Below are 24,405 nucleotides of genomic sequence, written 5' to 3'. Positions count from 1 at the left end.
CTTCCTCTTCCTCTTCCTCTTCCTCTTCCTCTTCCTCTTCCTCTTCCCTTCCTTTTTCCTTCGCTTTTTCCTTTCTTTTTGTTTTGTATGATACAACTGTGCTTTTTGAATATGCCTTAGAGCTCCATGCAGAGTTTGGTGAAGGACAAATTGATTTCTTTTTTTTTTTCCCAAATGTGGAAAAAAACAAACAAACAAACAAACAAAAAAACTGTCCATGAATGTTACTAGATAGACAGCAAAAACAACTGAAGATATTGATTTGCTGCAGAACTGGAGTCCTTCTCTACAGGGAAAAATTATCCTGGAAAAAAATATCAGCCAAGACTAGAAGGAGCTGAATTTTGGAGCAATAAAGGTCAAGCAGACTGTTTTCAAGTCCATTCAGTCTGATATTTTTAATGAGGTTGACATTCAGTACGAACTTTCTGTTATATTGTGTTTATGAAGTAAACACTTACTGATTAAGATTGAGAGTGATATGATGTTCTGGTTTCAGCTGGGTTTGAGTTGATTCTAGTCATCATGACTCATACAATGTTATGCTTTGACTTTAAGAGAAAAAATATATTGATAACACATTAGTGTTTTCAGTGTTGCAGGGCAGTGTTGCACAGAACCAAAGATATTTCAGCTTCTTGTACTGTGCTACCAGTGAGAGCGCTTGAGCGGCACAGGAAGATAGCAGGAGACAGAACCTGGACAGTTGACCTAAACTAGCCAAAGAGATATTCCATATGATGTCATTCTGAATAGTAAAGCTGGGGGAAGTTGTCCAGGTGACAAAGGCTGCTACTGCTGGGAACTGGCTGACCATTGCTCTACAAGTAGTGAAGAACTGAATTGTGCATCGCTTATTCTACAAAATATATTTTGTATATATGTGTATATATAGTATATATGTATATATTATGTATATATATACTATATATAGTATAGTATATATGTATACATTATGTATATATATACTATATATATTCTATACATATATAGTATATATATATACTATATACATATATATATACACATATATATACTATATATATATACATTTCTCTCAGAGAGTGGTCAGGCACTGGAATGGCTGCCCAGGGAGATGGCGGAGTCACCGTCCCTGGCAGTGTTCAAGAAGCATCTGGATAAGGAGCTGCGTGATGTGGTTTAGTAGCTTTGTGATGGCAATGGTGATGAGGAGACAGTTGGACTAGATGATCCTATAGGTCATTTCCAACCTTGTGATTCTATGATTCTATGATTTTATATGTAATATTACAATTACTATATATTTTTTTTCCTTTCCTTTTCTTTCCTAGTAAATAGTTTTCATCTCAACTATGAGTTCTACTTTCCTTGTTTTTTGTTTCGTTTTTTTCTTCTCATTTCCCCCATTACACTGGGATAGAGGAGTGAAAAAAAACAGCTGAGTGGAGCTTAGCTGCGTGATGGGTTAAATACCAACACATCATCAGATCTTTTCATGGACAACTTAACCACTTAACTTCAGATTATATCTGCTTTCCTTTGCTACTATCAGTTTAAAAGGCCTGATAACACAAAGATCTTCACTCTTGCTATCTATCAGTTCTCTTTATTAAGATTTCATAAAAAGTTATGTTTTTAATAGATGTTATTTTGTAACACAGACTAGATCATTCATGGTGTATTTGTTCTGATCATATTTGTAACAACGTTCAGTTTGATGATCACACTGCAGAATGTTTAATTATTTATACATATGAAAGTCACCCCACGAAACTCAAGCAGATTTCTAAAACTATTTGACTAATTTTTGATATTGCTTACTCATCTCAGTCTCATCTCTGTGCCTGGTAAGATCATGGAGCAGATTCTCCTGAAGGCCCTACTAAGGCACATGGAAAATAAAGACAAGATGATTGGTGGTAACCAGCATGGCTTCAGCAAGGGAAATTAATGCCTGACAAACTTGTTGGCCTCTCATGATGGTGTTACAGTGTCAGTTGATAAAGTAGGGACAACTGTAGCAGGGGGCTTGAAACTCCCTTTGGATCCAAGCCATTCTGTGACTCTATGATTCCATGATCCTATGATCCTATGATTCTATGATCTGCCTGGACTTGTGCAAAGCATTTGACACTGTCCTGCATGACATCCTGATCATCAAATTGGAGAGAAATGGATCTGATGGACGGACCACTCACTGTATAAAGAGTTGGCTAGATGATTATACTCAGAGAGTTGCATTCAATGGCTCAATGTTCAAATAGTGATGGGTGACATTCCTCAAGGATCAGTGCTGTTGTTTAACATATTTGTAGGCAACATAGACAGTGGGATCAAGTGCATCCTCAACAAGTTTGCAGGTGACATCAAATGAATGGTGCAGTTGACGTACTAGAGAGAAGGTATGCCATTTAGAGGAACTTGGAGAGGCTTGAGAGGTGGGCCCAAGCCAACCTCAAGAAAATCAACAAGGCGAAGTGCAAGGTCCTGCACCTGAGTTAGGACAATCTCTAGCACAAATACAGGTTAGGTGGAGAATGACTTGAGAGTAGCCCTGAGGAGAAGGATTTGGGGGTACTGATCAATGAAAGATTCAGCATGAGCCAGAAATTATAGAATCATATAACCATAGAATCACAGAATGGCTTAGTTTGGAAGGGACCCCAAGGATCAAGTTATAACTCCTCTCCTTCAGGCAGGGCCACCAACCTCCAGATCTGGTACTAGACCAGGTTTTCCAGGGCCCCACCCAACCTGGCCTTGGAAACCTCCAGGGACAGAGCATCCACGACCTCCCTAAGCAGTCTGTGCCAGCGCCTCACAACTCTCTCTGTAAAGAACTTCCTCTTGATATCCAATTGAAATCTTTCCTCCTTGAACTTAAAACCATTCCCCCTTGTCCTATCACCATCTACTCAAATAAAAAATTGATTTCTTTCCTGTTTATAATCCTCTTTTAAATACTGTAAGGCTGCAATGAGGTCACCTTGCAGCCTTCTCTTCTCCAAGCTGAACAAGTCCTGCTCCCTCATCCTGTCTTCGTAGGGGAGGTGCTCCAGACCTCTGATCTTCTTTGTGGTCTTCCTCTGGAACCTCTTCATCATCTCCACATATTTCCTGTACTGGGGGCCCCAGACCTGGATGCATTATTTGGGATGGGACCTCATGAGAGCAGAGTGGAGAGGTAAAATCACCTCCCTGTCCATGCTGGCCAACTCTCTTCTGAAGGAGCTCAGGATGTCATTGCCTTCTGAGCTGAAATAGCACACTGTTAGATTATATTCACTTTTTTTTTTTTTTTTTTTTTTTTTTTTTTTTTATCAACCAGGACACCCAGGTCCTTCTCTGCAGAGCTACTCTCAAGGAGTTCTCCCAGTATGTCAATGTGAGCTTGCAGACCAGAAAGCCAATCGTATTCTGGTTTGCACAGACAGATTCGGTCTCTCTACTCTGCTTTTGTGAGACTCCACATGGAGTACTGAGTTCACCTCTGAGGCCCCTAACATAAAAAGGACATGGAGCTGTTGGAGCAGATCCAGAAGAAGGCCAGGAAGATGCTCAGGGGGCTGGGTTGAGAGAGTTGGGAATCTTCAGCCTGGAAAACAGAGGGCTGTGGGAGGGACATTATAGAGGCCTTCCAGTACCTGAAGGGGCTTCCAGGAAAAGTGGGGATTCACTTTTTATGAGGGCATGTAGTGACAGAACAAAGATATATGATTTTAAACTGGAAAATGGACAATTTAGATCAGATATTGGAAAGAAATTCTTCACTTTCAGGGTAGCGAGACCCTGGAACAAGTTGTCTAGCGAGGTTGTGAATGCCCCTTCTTAGAAACATTCAAGGTCAGTCTGGATGGGGCTTTGAGCAACCTGATCTAGAGGTAAATGTTCCACCTACAGCAGGGGATTTGGAACTAGAAGATCTTAAAAGTCCCTTCCAACTCAAACCATTCTAAAATTTTGTGATTCTGTGATCTAAGGATATCTCACCAAATGTCATTACTATGGCTCACTGGTAGATATTGTACCATTTATTTTCACCTTTTCTGCAGATAGGGAAAAAGTAGGGTTTAATTTTGAATACCTTTTTCTTGTTTAAATTAATAGGAACACTTAGTGGGAATGAAAAGATCAGGATGAAATTCCTCAGACTAATGTTCTGAGAAATGTGAGAATACCTATTTGTTCCAGATTAATTTGAGATAGAGTTGATTTTCTTCCCAGCAGCTGGCATTGTGCTGTATTTTGGATTTAGGATCAGAATAATGTTGATAAAACATTTATGTTTTTGTTGTTGTAGAATAGTGCTGAACACAATCAAGGACTTTTCAGCTTCTCACACTGCGCTGCCAGCAAGAGTATCAGGGGCGCACAGGAAGCTGGAAGGGGAGAAAGTCAGAACAGGTGACCCAAACTGGTAAAAGAAGAGTCCCATACCAAGTAGGTTCATGGATGTAAATAACAAAAAATAACAAAAAATGTTTACCATGCCAGTTGACCTTCTGACAAGTTCATTATTTCAAATTCATTTACCTGCAGAAAGAATGGAAACATTACTTTTCAAGTAACTAAGAAGTTGAAGACCTCACATCAAGCAACATGAATGCATTTCAAGATCAGGAAAGACTGTAAATAAAAGTAATACTTTTAGGTGATGATTCCTTTTTTACCTGAACTGGAACTGGAATTGTAAGCTTATTTGGAATTAGGACATTGCAGTTGAAGGACTTGTAAAATAAGAGTATATTGAATCTCAAATGAGAAAAAGTTCATTTTCAAATTTTATTTCACAGTTTTTCTCAAATACATAATACATTATAATAGAAATACCTCAGGTCCTTTTTCATTCTGCTAGGAAAACCACTGAAAAAATTCCTAAAGCGGGATGGTTAGTTTTGGTTATCCAAAATTCTTTGGAAGTTACTTTTACTATGAGCTCTCTAGCAGAATGAGAAAGATGCCACTACTATGTGAAAGAAGTTAAGATAGAATCTTATTCTATTTTATAATTTCTTTTTAAGCCAACAAGATTAAATAAAAGAGGGTGTATTTAGTAAAATGAACAAAAATATTTGGGTAACACTGATTTTACTGTATAAATCATAAAAATGGAATTTCCAATGCAAAAATGGATATATGTAAACTTTTTTTTTTTTTTTTGAAGCTTTTGTTCAGAAAATGTTTACATCAGCTGAAGATTAATTTTTATTTTTAAATTTTAGATTTCTAGAACTTTCTGACCTTTTTTTTTTCATTAGTGATTTATAGCTGGATATGTATGGTGTGTAATATAAAAATTTCAATGGTTTAAACTTTGAGGAGGAAATTAAACACTTATTAAACTAATCAGAAAACTTTCAATATCTTACCAAACTGATTGCAGGCCAATAGAAATATATCAAAACCAGACGGTACTGATATTCACTGATTATGAAACTGAAAATTGTCATAAAATAAGATTCCACTGAAATTAGGACAATTATAGATATCAGGCGAAATAAGCACCAGAATTTTTAGATCAACTTAGCTATTTGGACACTAGCATTTTCGCTTCATTAGCACACATTTGTATACACTATACGTTGTAGTTCATATGTCCAAAGCTGTTATTACTCTTTACCAGTTATTGCTATTAAAATAGGGCTGAATTTAATAAGTGTAAGTACATAAGAGACCAGAATCTGTGTTATAGTAAACAGACATACTTTAAACAGACTAAAAGGACATAAATCAGAAAGTGAGAGATAAGAGATACCACCATTTTTCTTATAATTTGACTTACAGGAGTTTGTTTTCGTTATGTTTTGCTTCGTTTTACCTTTATAATTCTCTTTATAGATGTTTCACAGTGAAATTTCTTGAGGAATCTGAACACCATAATGAGTTTTTATCTTTCATCAACTTTCAGTGACTGTCTAGTCAAGGATCATTTGCATATTAATGAAGAAACTGTACCATTATTTGTATGCTGACTCTTCTTGTAATGCAGAAATAACATTCTTGGGGAACATAAGCTTTATTTTCTTCTGTAAGGTACTCTGAAGATTTTAACTGGGGGAAAAAAAAAAAAGGAAATGATAACAACCAGATAAAATGCATAAATAGTATAAATATAACTCTTCTCTAAAAAGATAATGACTTTTTCAAAGTTTATTTTCATTCATTCTTTCCTTCTTTTTTTTATACATTGCTTTTCCTGTGAATTTGACTTGTTGGTTAATTTAAACTTAATTTAAACTTGCTACCTAGCAACTAAGTACAAATAATCATGAAATAAATAAACATCACAGAATCACAGAATCACAGAGAACAGAGAAATATCAGAGAATTTATCTTTGTTAATTGAATTATCTTTATAAATAAGGGCACAAAGTCACTTAATTCCATTAAACCACATCAGAAAAAAAAGATTGCCAAAAATAGGAGCAAAAGGAAGAATATCAATAAAGTTTCAAGTGTCTAATTAACAAATAGTATGCTGGGTTAGCTTAATATCTGTTACAACTTCTGAATTTTGTTTATTTTACAGAAGTTCTAGTTATCATAACTTATTTTGTATGACGTGTGTCCCAATTTATAACTGTTTTTAGAAAATACGTGAGCCAAATATGACATCTCTCTCCTTAGTAACTTCTGTTGTATTTCTGTTTCTCAAACTCACCTAAGCTTTCCTCACAGCATACTTTGCAAAAATAATTTGTCACCATACCCCTTGCCAAACAATGATGCTTTTGTTTTTGTTTATCCTGATTCTGCTCCTGGTTCTACAGGCTTCATTTGACATATGTATTATAGAGCCTATATGAAGTGCAATAATTTCTGTCTTTACTGTGTGAAGCATCCACGTTTTACTGTTTCTAGGAATTATTCATTTAATCACTAGTGGGTGGGAAGCAAACTTTTCACAGTCTGCCAAGACCTACTGGTAATGGATTATACCACTAATAAAGACAGACCTCATTGCCAGATATATTCAAGTTATCCCTAGATCTTCAGTGAATTAAAACCTCTTTGGGGTACCTATTTAGCTATAATCAAGGTTTAATTGAATGCAGTCAAAACCCTTTGCTTTAACTGAACACAGACAAAACTCTTCAGGAATTTTTCCATTCGCTTAAATTGATTCTCAGCATGGTTACCTATGTCTATGTGATAGTGGCAGAGCATTCCATTTTTCTGATGACTCATACATCTTCAGTTGAACTTCGGCTAACTGAAGTTGTGAAAAAAGAGTAGAGATGTAGTATCATAGCACCAGCTGTAGCCAGAAGTGAAGAGACCACAGAAAAAGTAGTGGTTGGAGTGAAGAGAGAGCAAGATGTGTGAAAGTAGAGTACCTGTGACTGTGGCCTGCTGGCCAGAATTGAAGGTTTCACTAAAGATATGAAGACCTTTAGTATCGGACTACATTGCTTCTCACTGGTAAGTATTTTGTACATAACATTTAATTGCAAAGTCACTTGGGGTTCTTAACAGTGTATTGTGCGCATAAAGAAATGCACACAATAAAAAAGAAATCTGAAAAATATTTGTCTTTGAAATGGCTCTAATATTGCTTCAACCTGTCATTTTTTTCTTAAGGAACAAACAAGCTAAACATAGCACATACACACAGGCAAAAATAATACATCATTTGTTTGCAGATATTCCTGTGGTGATATGATTTCTTTTATTACATAGTTGTGAGAACCTGGTCATACTGACTTTGATTTTACTGACACAATCCTGTAGTGGTTCTTGCTGTTTTTGTGCTTCATATCTTCTGCACTGCAAACATAACTTTCAATAGTTACAATAGATCAGCAAGTTTAAAACTGGTGTCAGTGTTACAAATAAAAAATTAACAGCAGAAATCCACACATCAAGTGTTGAAATTCTTGTGTAAAATCTCCCTATTCACACTTCCAAAATTTTTCTTCAATTTTCTCCTGCCATTGACCTGCCTGCATGTAGTGTTGCCCCACAAATGGGGACTGGTACAATTTGGCATCTTTATTGGTGGCGTGAACAATGGTATCGAGTATACCTTCAGCAAGATGGTTAACATTAAGCTGCACATTGTAGTCTAGATGCTGAAGGGAAGAGATATCAACAAGGGCACTGAGCCCCGGTAAACAAAATGTAGCTCAACACAGACAAGTGCAAAGTCTTGCACCTGCATAAGGACAGTCTCAATGAGACTTCAACAGACAAGAGAGTTGGGTGAAGAGGAAGCTAATGAGGTTCAACAAGGGCAAGTGCAGAGTTCAGCACTTGGGGAGGAATAACTGCCTACATCAGTACAGATTAGGGATTGAATGCTGGAAAGAAGCTCTGTGGAGAAGAATGTGGATGTTCTTGTGGACGACAAGTTGATCATGAGCTATCAGTGTGCCACTGCAGCCAAGGCGGACAATGGTATCCTAGGTTACATTAAAAAGTGTGGCCAGCAGGTTCTCCTTCTCTACTCTGCACTGGTGAGGCCATATCTAGAGTACAGAGTCCAGTTCAAGAGAAATAGGGATCTACTGAAGAGAGTGCAGCAGAGGGACACAAAGTTTATCAGGGGTCTGGATCATCTCCCTTATGAGAAAAGGCCAAGAAACCTGAGATTGTTCAGCCTAGGGAGACAAGACAGAGAGGGGGTCTTATCAACATGTATAACTATCAAAAGTGCTGGAATCAAGAGGATGGGGACACACTTTTTTCAGTGGTATGCAGCAACAGGACAACACTTAATGGGCACAAACTGGAATTCAAACAGTTCCCTACAAACCTGAGGAAGAACTTCTTTACTATAGGGGTGACAAGGCAGAAAGTGTGTGGAGTCTCCTTCTCTGTATATATCTAAATTTGCCTGGACATTTGCCTGTACAATCAACTCTCTGGAGCCTGTTTCAGCAGGGTGATTGAACTACGTAAAATCCAGAGGTATCCAGAGGTAATCCCTGTGATTCTAGGATTTGATAAGACTCTCCTCCTCTACTCTGCTCTCTCACCTACATTCAGTACTGCATTCAACTCTGGGACTCCCATCATAAAAGATACATGGATTTGTTGGAATGAGTCCAGAGATGAGGCAGGAAGATGACCAGATACTAGAGCATATCTCCCAAAAAGAAAAGCTGAATAAGGGAGATTATTCATCTTAGAAAAGACAAGGTTCAGGAAAGATCTTGAAGTGGTATTCCAATGTATAAAGAAGTCCTACAAGAAAGAAAGAGGAGGGATTCCTTATAAGCCAGCAGCACAGTAATAGTACAAGGGAGAATGGTATTAAATTAAAAGGCTGTTGATTTAGATTAGACACTGTCTTAGTTTCAGCTGAGTCAGTGGTAACAGCACATTAATATTTTAGTTATTACTGAGCTATGAGTTCTTGCTGGGGTCTGGGCTGCCCTAGGATGCTAAATGGGGAAAAACTGACACCATTACTGTGCAGCAGAAAGTGGTGGGGCAGATATCTGGTCTGAATCCACAGATTATTCCTTAAATATTATATGACATCTAATGTGACCTGTGCGACCTGCTGTAGGGAGTCTTTGCTTTGGCAGGAGTGTTGAACTTGATGATCTCTGGACGCCCCTTCTAAACCCTATAGTTCTGTGATTCTATGATTTTATGAAGGCTAAAATCTGTAAGAACTTGGCTGAGGACAGGCCACTGTTATGGTATTAGCTGGGCATCAGTCAGCAGCAGTTGAGATGTTGCATTGCTAAGTGGGGTGTCAATCAGTGAGCAATTGTGTTGTTAGCTGTTAGTCAATTGATGAGTTGCAAGTAATTTTACTGTGTATGTACATACATATGTATAAATGCATATTTATTTTTTGTTTTCTCTTATCCTTTTCTGTCATAGTAAATAGATTTTATCTCACCCCACAGTTACTATTTTGTTTCCAGTTTTCTTCCTCATCCGTCTGGGGTGGGAGAGTGAGCACACAACTCCATGGTTCTTATCTGCTGTTAGGTTAAACTTCAACAGATGTAAGAAATACATTATTCACAGTGAGAATTGTGAGGCTCTGGAAGAGGTTTCCCAGAGAATCTGAGAATGCCCGACTCCTGGAAGTTCAAGACCAGGTTGGGCAACCGACCTACTGGAAATTGTCCTTGCCCACAGTAAAGGAGGCAGAACATGATATCTTTAAGGTCTCTTCCAACTCAGACCCGTAGTTAACTGAATGGGCTAGGGCAGTCACCATGGTCGACAGGGGCCCCTTGGCCCCTGGGAAACCATGGCTACAAATGTCTTGAAGATAAGAGAGAAGAACAGGTTAGACCAAATAAGGAGGAAACAAGACATGCCACATGTCCATTGGTCAGAGATAATGATAGTAGCCCTAAGGCGTGGGGAAAGTTTTAAGAAGGGTGTGCTCCTTGCAATTAAGGCCATTTTGCCGCTCACCATACTGGTGTCATGAAAAGCGTGCGAAACTGACCGGGGCTGTTGGAACACTTTCACAAGGAGACTTCAGTCAGGGTCGCCGAAACAAAGGCGACACAGACCATGCTATGATTCTGCATAAAATCTCCTGAGGTTATGTAGACCAAATGCTTGAGTGCAGTGTAATATGAAAAGCATACTGAGTCATAACATAGAGGAGGAAAATCAAAGTAAACCCTGATAAAATCCTCATGACTGACTTCATGGTAGCAGCTCTTGTTGCCATGATAACAGAGAAGCAGAGCTAGGATTCGGTGATTTTAAAGGTAGGAGTATGATAGAAACAGAGAGACTCCAATAACTGTGGATTTATGAAAAAATTATAAAATATTATATGAAATGAAATATTAAAAACGCTTAATCTAGCTCAAAAAATTAAGTGGAAAAATTTGTTCCTAGTTTGTCTGTTCTATGCTTGGATTCACGTTAGGTTTTTGGAAATACTACTTCTACTTGCTATTTATGTTGAGATTTCATCTATGCTTTATGTAATAAATTTATATTTATACTTAATATTTATCAGGAGAGAAAAAAAATCTATATTTTGCCCAAATCTTACAAACCACTGTCCTCAAACCCATAGGGTAACAAAATTTAACTTTTTGACATTCCAGGATCTTTTGCATCTAGAAGACAACCTTCAGCTAAGCACACAGGATTCATGCCTTAACACATGTAGAACCTCAGAAAACAAACACCAATTTAAAAATTGGTACAGATTGGATGCTACAGCAAGAAAAAAAGGGTTGAGAAGATATTTTTTTGTCACCATACAGCCAGATTTCAGTAAAGAAGAGAGCTGGTAAAGGAATAAATTAAATATAGAGGACAAAGCCAAGAAGCAAGTTAAGAAAAAATTAGTTGATAACAGGGTGAAGAAGGAGATAACTTTCAAGGCTGCCTAAACACAAAACCCTCTTTAGGATATTCAGAAGATTCTGAATTCTCCCCTTTTTTTTTTTTTTTTCTTTCTTTCCTCTTTGCCACGGATAGGGAGGGTTGCAAGTTGTGCAAAGCGACTGACTACATCTCATTTTTAAGAATTCTCTGCAAAGTTGCTACAATATTTTATAGTCTTTTTATTTATTTTTAAAGGCTGGACAGCCCAATTTGAATAAAAGTAAAAAAAAAGTGTTCTCCTTTGAAGCTGGAACAATTGTGGGTAACCTGACCTGAAGTACAGAAACACCTGTGGTTGTTTTGTCAGTTTTCCTCTACAACACAGTTTGTTTTTAGATTTATTTATATATCACTCTAATAACAATGATCAAAATGGCTACTGGCAGCATAATATGTAGCATTATATACAAACAGGATTTTTATTCGAACTTTTCCTTGTTTTACTGATGTGTTTACCAGTAGGAAACTATTGATTGTACAGAAGAAAGTAAAATTATCACTTATTTTGCCCATGTGGAAATCAATCTACTATTAAAATATTCTGGTTTTGATCACATTGATTAGGATTAAAAACTAAAGCATATTCTTTCCCTAACTTCTCACATTTACTATGTCTTAGAGCTCTTCTATGTTTCGCCAATGAACAAGAGGACTTTGAATATCCTCTGGTTAAGCAATTCAAACTATGACCAGAATATTTCTAAAGGAGGTAAAAAGAAGCCCATAAACTTTATAAAATATATATAATTTCCCAAATTGTGATTCATAATGGTCTGCTTATTCTTAAAATCAAACGACATTCTTCCATTAATGACTTTATAAATTGATCTGGATTAAATATCATGCTCTAGTATATTCTGTCAGTAACTCATTTGGATCAACAACATGCTTATCTCATGGATGTTTAATCACATTTTCTGGAAACCCAGATCATAGCACTCTTCCACTAAAGTCAGGTGATGTATAGACATATATATTCATATACTTCAGATATGACATTTTTGCAGAGAAAAAAGCAAACAAACAACAAAACACAGAATTTATCCCTGCGTAACAGTGTTAAATTTCTCAGGAACACCATTTTTCTTTTTATTCCTGGAAAAACCCAAGTTATAAAATTCAGACATAATATCATATTTATTCTCCCTAGTATCTCTTTCACAATTTAATGTGGAATTATCTGAAGTTGTACTACAAAATTAGCTCACTGTAGTAAACATGGAAAATGTGGAAATTACTTCAGTTAGTTCTTGTGTATGTTATGTTTGAGAGTAAACATGACTAGAATCTTTGTGCGTAAGTTAGAGGGAAAAAAACACATAATACTGAAAAAACAAGCAGTATGCCCAATTGTGGAGTGTTTCAACAGCTGCTCGGAGTTAGATATCCTTACGCCAGAGCTGTTTTTTATCACTTGTTGGCAGTTTCAATATGTGCTGCTATTTCTGTACTCCAAGCCCAGTGATAAGCCTGATATTGCTTTTTCTGGCAGAAGTTTTCAACATCTAATAAGACTATAGTTTAGTGGGACAGAAAATAGTAAGTTATGGCTGATTAAATACATAAAGAAAACTTTTTGCACAAAACATCTAGATACCAAATGAAACTTTTGAATATGGGAGTCTTCAATGTCTGGCATTGCAGGGTTGAGTGCCTCTTTTACTGCAGTTTCTCACAGCTCAGCAAACAGAAAATTTTCGAATCTTTGTCTCTGCTGCTGCTGTTTGAGGCACTGATATGGAATCATTAGTAGCTTCCCTTCCTTTGGAAATGTACTGTAATAATGCTCCTTATCCTTGTGATTCTTCCTTTGAAATATCTCCATTGAGTTGGATCAAAGGTGTGGATCTACTTGTACTGACACACTGCTCAAATAGTCCCCTGGCTACAGTGCAGTCAGAAAGTATTTTGTATGTAGAGATTTGGCATGCAAGATTTTGCACTGCGGTCACCTGGCTTATCTGAATTTATCGCTTAGTAAGATATCATAGCTATAAAAGCAGTGAAAATTCTTCGTGATTATATTTGATGTTACTGTTTACCTGATGTGAATAGGAAGAGCTGTACAAAGAAAAGGAACATTTCAGTTTGGTACAGCTCTGACTGTTATTCCCCTCAACTTCCTAAATAACACTTCTGAAATAATGGAAACTTTATTGTAGACATATGAATGATAATTTAGGGGATGAAAAAATTCTTCGTTGACTTGAACCAAGTTCCCAAATGTAATTATTTCCCACTTCTGCAGAACAAGTTATATTTCTCAGTGTTTTTTTCTGGTCTTTCCTAGATATCTAGAGTGCAAATGCATATGCAAGCAGAAGTTCAACTATGTTTCATATCTGTCTCACATAGAAGAGCAAGACCAAGAAAAGCATTCAGAAACCAGTGATTATAAAATCATAGAATAATGGCATCTCCTACTCAAGAAGTCTTAAAAGTCTTAAAGCAGTTTAACAGGCTGTTTGAATGTAAAATATATACACACATGTATTTTCTGTGCTCTACAGGTGCAAAAAATGCAGATTTTGCATAACTAAACATACTTTTCCAAGAATCATAGAATATCCTTGTTTTGAAAGAACCCATTAGGATCATGGAATTCAACTTCTGGCTCCACATATGACCACCCCAAAATTAAGACATACGTCTAAGAATACTGCCTAAATGCTTCTGAAAATCTGACAGATCTGTCAGATCCCACTGTCCTGAGGATTCCGTTCCCTTCAACACTCCCCTGACAGGATTCTATGCCATTCCTTCAGGTATTGTTATTCCTATTATGGTCAACAGAGAGCAGAGCTCAGTGCTGACCCTTTGCTCCCCTCAGCTTCCTCTACTCTGGGCTGAACAAACCAAAGGACCTCAGTCACTCCTCCTACATCTTGCTCTCTACCCCTTACCATCTCCATAGTCCTCTTTCAGACACGCTCTCCAATAGTTTTAGCATCTAAATGTACACACGAGATAAGGACAGAAAGTGCAGAGCAGAACAGGACAGCCCCTTCCCTTGCCCAGCTGGCAGCACTGGGCCTGATGCACACCAGGGTACAGTTTGCCCTTTGAGCTGCCAGGGCACACTGTTGACTCAGATTCTATTTGCCATCAGCCAAAACACCAAGATCCCTTTCCATTAAGCTGTTCCCCAGTCTACTGTTTCCCAGTCTGTACAACTATCCTCGGGACAGAAGTTCTGGAGGAGGTAGACAGGTTGAGGAGCATCAGGGAGTCACAGAAGATGAACTGGTGGAATTGTGCTCTGCTGTACCTGAAACCAGTAAGTCAGCCAGCTGTAAAATGTGAACTTCTCACCACCAGGCAGAAGGAGATGATCAAAGAGACAGAAGGGAACGAAAACAGGTTTCTGCTTGAGCTGGTAGTTGCATCATCTCTCTACCTCCCCCTCCCAGGTGTTCTTATATAATAAGTATGAGGCTCTGGAACTTGATCGGTAGGCAATTGATTATGTCTACATTTGGTTGGAGGGGTTACCTGTAGCTAGTCATCCTGTCCCCCATATCAACCATCTCTGTCAAGAGAAAGAGAACTGCTGTTGTTGTAGACTCCCTTTTTAAAGATTCAGAGAGCATGATAGGCCCTATCCATAGGGAAGTCTGCTGTCTCCCTGAGGCCTGGGTGAGAAAGGTTATTGGAAAACACTCTAGTTTGGTACAACCCTCTGATTATCAGTTAGTATTGTTTTTTCATGCTGTGGAGGTGAAGTAGCAGGGTCTTAGGACAGCTGGTTAAAGGTATCCTTCATTTTTGCAGCATTAGGATTATATTAAAAGGCACAGTAGATCCAGATCAACATGCGGCTCCAAGGCTGGTTTCACTGGCAGAATTTGGGTTTTTCAATCACAGGATGCATACCAAATCTGTTGGCAGGGCTGATAAGTAAGGACTTACACTGTGTTACATGAGAAAAGGAATGAATCCAGGTTCAATAGTGATAAACTATGAGATAGCACACCAAAATAGGAAAAGAATGCATGCTAATGAGATCATTCAGCCTGCTACATGACATGCTGGGTACAACAAAGCACCATTACAAGTCAGTGCATGAAACATGAGGAACAGTTATTATTTTTTTGTTCAGAGTCTGTGTTATTTTATTTAATAGGGCTGTAAAGCTTAAATTCAGGCTCTTATTCCTTGCCTGATCTGATTGAGGTTTTACAATTGTGTGTCATGAGTCTGTACACACAGCAGCACTCTAGACACACCTAATGAAGCCAACATTATAATACTGATATTTAAAGATGGGGGAGCAAACAGTCTAGTTGTTTCCCTATCTTTATATTGTTAGCTTAAACACAGCATACTAATTATTAAAATATAGAAAAAAATGTGCCCAAATATACATGGTTTCAAATGAGTTAGATATGGTTAGTCATTAATTTGCTAGTAGTGTAAAAATTTCCAGATATAGAAGGAATGATGACAGAACGTGTGTGGTACAAATCTGAGGAAAACAAATAAGAAAGTGGGAAACAGGAAAACAAGTGATATGGAATGGTAGTGAGAAAAACTTACAACAGGGATAAGTAAGTCACCTGAGAAATTTTTGGTTAAATTGATAAAATAAGGAGAATATCTAGACAATCAGAAAGTAGTGGATTAAAATAAGAAATATAACAATAAGAGAATTATAAATTCAACAGTTTTTAGCAGGGAATTATAAAATGCTAGCAAATTCTAAATATACTGTGACAATGTGCAGATTACATTTCTCCAGTCTTTCGAATAATATAAGATCTTCTCAATTATTCCAGTTTCTAGAGATAGAGAGGTACATTTGCTAATGTCAGAAAAGGCTGTTGCGTATCAAATACCTTGGTATTGTATGACATTATTTTTTAAGTGCCCAAAAAGATTCATCCTGGAATATAGTGACTGCCATGGCTGCATATTAACAAGATGGTAGAAATCCACACAAACCAAAACTGCTATGGTCATCTCCTAGAGGCATAACTTAGGATATACACATGACTTAAAATTACCTGAAATTAAGCCCAGTGGAATGCAAATAGCTAGAATATAATCTCAGAAATTTCCTCATTTAATAAGAAAATTTTAGGGCCCTGTTACGGAGTTGACTAAATCAATTGATGTCCGCGACAGGGGCGACAGGCCTCTGCCCTCCCCCCCCCCACCCCAGTCCCACGAAAATGGGAAGGAAGGAAGGGAGGAAAAGAGCAGCGGCAACAATCTATGGAGGAAAACTTATTTTACTATAATATTGGAGTACAAGATAACACAATATATACAATTTAATTGAAATTGAGATTAATAAATCAGACAAGATGAGAGAGAGAGAGAGTTTCCGGGACCGATTCAAACCTGAAAAGCTTGGAACGGCTAGGAAAGCACCCTCCAGCACCCACTGCCAGGCAGCAAGAAAGCGCCCCCCCCACCCGGAAGGGCCAGATCCCGTGACTGCTGTAATGTACAGGGATAGGTACCTGGGATTGGGGCAGTGACACTTTAATGCCCCGTACACTACATGATGTTTTGATGTGGAATACTGAAACCCAAAATAAAAACAAACAAACAAACAAACAAAAAACATAGAACCATGACAGGCCCTTAAAGGATGATAAGCATTTGCTATCATTTTTAAAACCATTTCTCCTGTTTTCTTTCTATTATATTGATGAATTGCATTTTGATTGGCAAAAATATAATTTCTTTTTACAGAATTCAGGAAGGTACACTATATCTACTAGCCTGATAAGAAACACGTGACTTGTATAAAGAATAGTCTTACTTGTAATTACATATATATTACTGAGAACAAAGAGAGAGGGGAGGGAGACAGACGGGAAGAGTAAGGGAGAGAGCACAAGAAGGATGGAATTCACTAAAACAGATATCTAATAGCAAGTTTGGCATTACAAGTTTAGCATTAGAACAAAATGACACAGAACAATCTTACTAAAATTAAGATTTATTCTAAGTATGGAGCATCCAACTCCATCCAGGATTAATACTTGTATGCCAGAAACCTAAAAACAGACAGAACAAAATAATAATAATTAAAAAATCAAATTGAAAGCTATTGTAATTATCACAGAATCATGAAGGGTTTAAATTTAAGCACATAATGTATATAAAAAACTATTGAATAAAGATACCCATAAGGTAAAAAAATAGACCCAGGAGAAAAAAAAATCTAAAATGCAAATGCACATTATTCTAGTATCTTCAGAATACCTTCTCTTTTAATAGAAAGTGTTTATTTGTGCAAGGTAGTCACTTTCATATTCATTTTGGTCTAGTTTTGTTGTCTGTGAGTTATTCGTACTCAAAAACAAGACAGGAAGTCAACAGTTGTTCTCCAAAGTAGGGAATATCATTTATAAATTCTTGTTTATTTGAAGTGAACACAAATACACCTGTCCAACATTGATAGCAACTATGGCCCACAGCAGATATGCAAGTTTCTGCAAGCTCTGATTGACCTGTACTCCCATGTGGAAATGGAAAATTGTTTGTTGCTGTATCTTATAGCAACCATCATGTTGATTTAAAAGTCAGAGAGATAATACAGAGAAACATCTTTGCCAAATAATGACTATCATCTTACACCTTTTCACTAAGCAAATTTAGAAAAATTCTGCTCATAAGAAACTAGTTTCCTGTATGCTAACTGACAAGCAAGTAGCAGTTTTTTGTATTGCATGAGATACTAACTAGGAATAGAAGTCACTGAGATATCCTAACGAGATTGCTGTTCTTGTCTCCTTCATTTAGTTTCCCACTGCTGACTCCTGATCTTTTGAAGAAGTCTAGGTAGAAAAAAACTACAGTTAATGATTGTTTATCTAATCTGGTCAGGATTTTCTGTGAAGCTTGCAGTATGTTTACATTTGCAGGAGTACTCCTCACCTGACAGATTGTTTCTGTTAGAATTGGTCATAGTAGGTATGGCTCAGCCCTAGAATAAAGACTGAGACATCTTTGGAGTGTGCACAAAAACATATTGTATTTTCTTTCTTAAGCTACTGTGCCTTAATACATACAACCCAGTCACTGGAATCAGGAAGAGCCATGCGGACAAAGGAAATAACTTTCTAGTTAAAGATACATTAGGCAGCTGACCGCCGTTGATTTCAGAGTATTGTCGACATTATTGCTTTCAGAATTACAAATCTAGCAGTGCTAACCTACTTCTGCTACAATAATTCACATAAAGGTTTGTTCATATCTTGTTTGACAAAGGACAATGGAGATGGAGAATATTTGAGCTTACAGGCAAAGTCACAGCTTTGAAATTGCTCACACTCAAGAAAACACGGACAGAAAACCTTTTAGAGGTTTAAATTCTCTATAGCTGTAACCAGTTTTCATTCCCAGAACAATTCCAAGCACTGCACTTGACACTGAATTGAATTACTTCTAATTCAGTCTGATAAACACAAATTAATTACCATACATTTATATTTTTAAGAATGATGCATCACTGTTCCTTTTCAGAAATGCTCAAGGAATCTGTGGCTTTTTGGTTTCTGTTTTTTTTTTTTTTTTTGTTTGTTTGTTTGTTTGTTTGTTTTGTTTTGTTTTGTTTTTAAGATATAACAATATCTCTAGTTTCTCATATTAGTCTTCTCTTTCTTTGTGATAAATAGCCTAAAGCAACATGACAATATACACCTTGAAATTTTGGAATATTTTTTGGCACTTTACCGAGAAAATTTAACAGAATCACAGAATATCAGGAACCTTGAAAGATCATCTAATTCAATGCCCCTGCTGGAGCAGGAACAACCAGCTTAGGTCACACAGGAATGCGTCCAGAAAAGGAGGCCCCACAACCTCTCTGGCAGCCTGTTCTGGTGTCCTATTATACTTACCAAGCACTTCCCCATCCTTCTTGAACTAAGGGGCCCAGAACCGAATACAATACTCTAGATGCAGTCTCACCAGGGCAGAGTAAAGGGGGAGGAGTCAGAGAAGAGGTCCTTGTTGAGAACAAGGAAAAAATGACAGTAAATAAAGCTCTCGTGAATAAATCTACAAGCATTTTGAAGTGATAAGTGAAAAAAGCAAACCATATCCAATATATATCTTAAATCATTCTAATTTCTGGTTCCTTTAGCACTAGATTGTAACTCTTATAATCCACATCTATTAAGGCAAAGGTACTAAGAGAAAACCAACTTGAGGAATTTAAACATAGGGATAAAACAACAGTAAAATAATTAGAAAACCAGAAAGTTAAATTAGTTTCATTATAATTTAATTACAACTTCACATATGCAATCTTAAGCAGAAGGATTAGCAATGTCTGTGGTAATGAAATTATTTCATAAAGTAAAGAAACAATATTTTATCCAGAAAATATATTTAATTCCATGGCCTTTCTATCTGCCTTATTTTCTTTTGCTTATCTTACTCTTGGCCTTCACCTCTGCTCATAAGTAGACAAGTGACCATGTATTTATTTGACAATGGCTCTCTCCTTGAATTAAGAACTGCAGAGTTAACTACATGGCCTGCAACAGTTTTCCTCGAAGATCTCTTTCTGAAACTTATTCAGCATCCTTCTGCTTTGGGATTTAGTCACAAATTTGTTTTGACATACAGTTCTGTATGGTGAGGACACACTTCATTGCAGCACATGACCTTCATCAGTCATGATTACAGACATAAAGCAGTGGGTTTTTGTTCTTAACATTTCTTACTCTTTTTGTAATTGTCACTGGAATAGAAGCAAGCTGTGCTGTTCTCAGGTCTGATTACAGGCTTTGTCATAAGAAAATGATGCAATGAAGTATTTAGTTCCTTATTTACAGCTCAACATGTTATTTAAGCAATCCAGTGATCTGAATAGATATTGTCTAAACAGCTATGCTGCTTTGTGCACATCATTTAATTCTGAGAATAAGGCACCTGATCTTCCTAGTTACTAACTTTAAATGAATGACATCGTAACATTTGAGATTTAGTAAATTTGTTCCTACTCAAAATATGAGTATACTTATCTGCTGTATACTTATATACTTATTCAGCAAAGCATTTGAAACTGTCTCCCATGACATCCTTATAACAAAGCTGGGCAAGTGTGGGATAGATGAGTGAACAGTGAGGTGGGTGAAGAACTGACTGATTGGCAGAGCACAGAGCGTCGTCATTAGCAGTGCAGAGTCTGGTTGGAGACCTGTAACCAGTGGTGTTCCTCAGGGGTCAGTGCTGGGTCCGGTCTTGTTCAACATCTTCATCAATGACCTTGATGAGTTGGCCACCCTCAATTTGCTGATGATACAAAGCTGAGAGGATTGGCTGACACACCTGGCTGTGCCTCCATTCAGTGATACCTGAACAGGCTGGAGAGCTAGGCAGTAAGAAACCAGATGAGGTTTAACAAAAGCAAGTGTAGAGTCTTGCATCTGGGGAGGAATAATTGCATGCACCAGTACAGGTTGGGGGATGACCTGCTGGAGGGGAGCTCTGCAGAGGTGGATGACAGGTTGGCCATAAGCCAGCAGGATGCTCTCGTGGCCAAAAAGACCAATGGCCTTCTGGGGTGCATTAAGAAGAGTGTGGCCAGCAGGTCGAGGGAGGTGATCCTCCCCCTTCTACTCTGCCCTGGTAAGGCCTCATCTGGAGTACTGTGTCCAGTTCTGGGCTCCCCAGTACAAAAAAGACAGGGATCTCTTGGAAAGAGTCCAGTAGAGGGCCACCAAGATGGTGAAGGGCCTGGAGCATCTCCCCTATGAAGAAAGGCTGAGTGAACTGGGTCTGTTTAGCCTTGAGAAAAGAAGACTGAGAGGGGACCTGATCCAGGTCTATAAATATCTAAGGTGTGGGGGGCAGAGTGGTGAGGCCAGACTGTTTTCAGCAGTGTGTGTAGATAGGACAAGGGGGGGATGGCCAGAAACTGCAGCACAGGAAGTTCCGCACAAATGTGCACAAGAACTTCTTTACAGTGAGGTGACGGAGCACTGGAACAGGCTGCCCAGGGAGGTGGTGGAGTCTCCTTCTCTGGAGATATTCAAGACCCACCTGGACACCTACTTGTGCGACATGGTGTACGGAACCTGCTTTGGCAGGGGGGCTGGATCGATGATCTCTGGAGGACCCTTCCAACCCCTATGATTGTGTGATTGTGTGATTCTGTGATTCTGTGCTAATATGGACTGTGAATTAGCTAGAAAGGACAACTTCCATAGAACTAGAAGGAATGACCAGATAAAATTCATACAGATAAATTAACCTTTATTTCTAGAAATTGTTATCTGCAGGTACCCTGCGGTCTGAATGCTTTGTGAGAAAAACTGGAAAATTAAATGGAAACTAAGAGTGAAATAAATTCTGTTTGTTTGTTTGTTTGTTTGTTTTGAAAACGCATATTCCAAAAAACCTGCAGAATAAAGTAAATATTTCAATTTGCAGAGGAGAGAAAAGTAGAAAAGCTGATTTGTAAATTTTTTTGTGTATGAGTTAGAGGGATCTTTTCTCTTTTGATCATTTTATTATAGTAAGATGTGTTTTGGCAGCATCACCACGAAGAAAAACAGTCTTTGTCTACTAATTGTTAAGATTAGGAAACTAGTTACAACATCTCTTTCTTATGTCTAACGTAAATGTTTTCTTCTCCTGGAAATCAAGGACACAAGAGGAGGCAAACTAAGGCTACGGCTGCAGCTTACCTCCTGATCCATGAGCTGGAAAACATTTTCATTTCTTTCAGGACTTTTCTATATTCTTGCTTGGAGAATATTCCCTGCCAGGGGAGACTGAAAGAACTGGGGCTGTTTAGTCTAGGGAGATTCATGATCCTTGAGGTCCCTTCCAACCCAGGCCATTCTGTGATTCTTACTCTGTGTGGAGAGACCTTATTGCTCTCTTTCAATACCTGAATGGTGCTTAAAGCTAGAACTGGGTTGGTCTCTGGTCTTGGTGACAGGTGAGAGAATGAGGGAAAATGGCCTTAAGTTGTGCCATGGGAAATTTATGTTGGATATCAGGAAACACTTCTTTACAGAAAGGGTTTTTAAGCACTGGAATAGGTTCTCCAGGGAGGTGGTTGACTCACCATACCTGAAGGTGTTTAAAAACTGTTTGGATGTGATGCTCAAGGACATGATTAATGGAGGGTTCTTAGAGTTACTGTAGTATGGTTAGGTCATTGTTGGACTTGATGATCTTTAAGGTCTTTTCCAACCAGAGTGATTCTATGATTCTATGATTCTATGATACTTTATTTTCCAGGTATAAAATCCTTTACATGATTCTCCTTGGAACCCTTTCTTCCCTACGATGTTATCTGGTTCAAACCTGATAGGCTACTATCAAATTTCCTCTCTTGAACTGTGATTGTGGATAGTGAGATCAAACAATGTTCTTAAGGAAAATATTTTTATTTCTGAAAGGAGCAATAAGGCTTCTTAAAGCAACAAATGAACAGTTTGTATACAGTACAATTTATTCAAAACATAACCATCCATCCTTAATAATTGATTAGAAATGCCTAATTCAGCTTTGTTTACTTAGTTTTTCTCCGTAGTACCGTTTCCTAACTGTTAGAATCTTTTTGTTTCAGGCTTTCAGTCTTGGAAAAGCATCCTGGTAGCTTTATTCAAAGCCTGAAATTAGCTTTGACACAGCAATATTGTCCCACTTTATCAGATATTTTACCTGGACCTTCTGAATGAATTCACTTGTTAATTTTCACAGAGTCAGTGAGCTACATAAGTCACACAAGAGTAAATCCGAAAATACTCCAGTATAACTTTATAGTAATTCAATAACTAATAAATATGCAGAGTTGATGAATTCTCACTTATGTATACGATGTGCCTTAGTCTGCTCCCTCTGGATTTGTGGTATGTGTCCTTGAGTTCACATCCTTGCCATATTCGTTAACATGAAAGACTAGATCTCTCTAAATCTGCATTATCAGACATCAAGCATTATGAGAATTCAACCTGCCTTGCAGTACTTACTATACATATGTTGATAACATCTCTAATACTGGTAAAAAGTCTGAGTTTTAAAAACCAGTTGGGAAAATTAAATTGTTCCAGTTTCCTGTAGCCAGCAATATATGTCAGACCTATGTAGCCAGTACCACATTCAGCTGCCTTGGAATACTTAGTCCAGATGAATGGCCTTGCAGCAGATCAGAAAATAACTAGCTTTCATCACTCACTCAAAGACAGATCAAAGTGAGCACTTTCAGATTCAAAGCAGAGAATCTATAATATTTTATGAACTTGGTCCATATTTCTGGAATTTGCAGTCAGAAGCAAAATTGAAGTGTTGATAGAAAATATTTTATCATCTGGATAAATTGAACTAATTTACACATAAATATTCATCAATAATATTAGAGAACATTACTTTGCATTTCTACTTTATTTTTTCCCTAGAGTGTGATTATTTAAATATTTGCCAAAAAATTCACTATCTACTTTAGAAGCATCATAATTTCAAAATCAAATATCTCCAGTTAATTTAATCAATACATACCTAATTCCACAGTAGATATACAATTTTACTCTTATTGGATTAGGTTTGCCATTCATAAATAATGAAATATATTTATTCTTCAGAATTATTTGCGGGTAGTGTTTAGAATTTGATCATCACAGAAGTAGGAGATAAGACAGAATAACCTTAATGACCTTTTTTTTGATGTTAGTATTTTACAGATCTATGTAAACTCTTGTGTCCTGCAATACACTTCAAACTAGTGTAAGGATATCTGTAACAATTTGTCAGAACTTTTCATTACAGAGCTGTCAGAGGTGCCAGTATACGTGTAACTTAGGACCATTCAGAACATATTAACTATCTTGGCATTTACTTCAAGCTTATTTTGAACTCATTAGCTGTGGATCTCATAGAGAATATTTAATTATCTGCATGCAAAAACTAGCTGTCCAAACAAATGGGGAGACGGAGAGAAGGTCATTTGTTAAAATACAATAGGGCAAAAACAACCAAACAAACAAACAAGCAATACAACTTTGCATTCCTATTTGTCAGCTGCAACTATCATATTTTTATATTAAGATATAACCTTAAAGCACATGTCAGGAATTTTGCAACTTCCAACAAATTTCTACTCATGACAGGACTGTATATGTA

This window comes from Lagopus leucura, unplaced genomic scaffold, assembly GCF_019238085.1.
Source record: "Lagopus leucura isolate 7727_CA_CO unplaced genomic scaffold, USGS_WTPT01 Super-Scaffold_774, whole genome shotgun sequence".
NCBI classification, from domain to species: Eukaryota; Metazoa; Chordata; class Aves; order Galliformes; family Phasianidae; genus Lagopus; species Lagopus leucura.
This window is presented reverse-complemented; position numbering follows the sequence as displayed.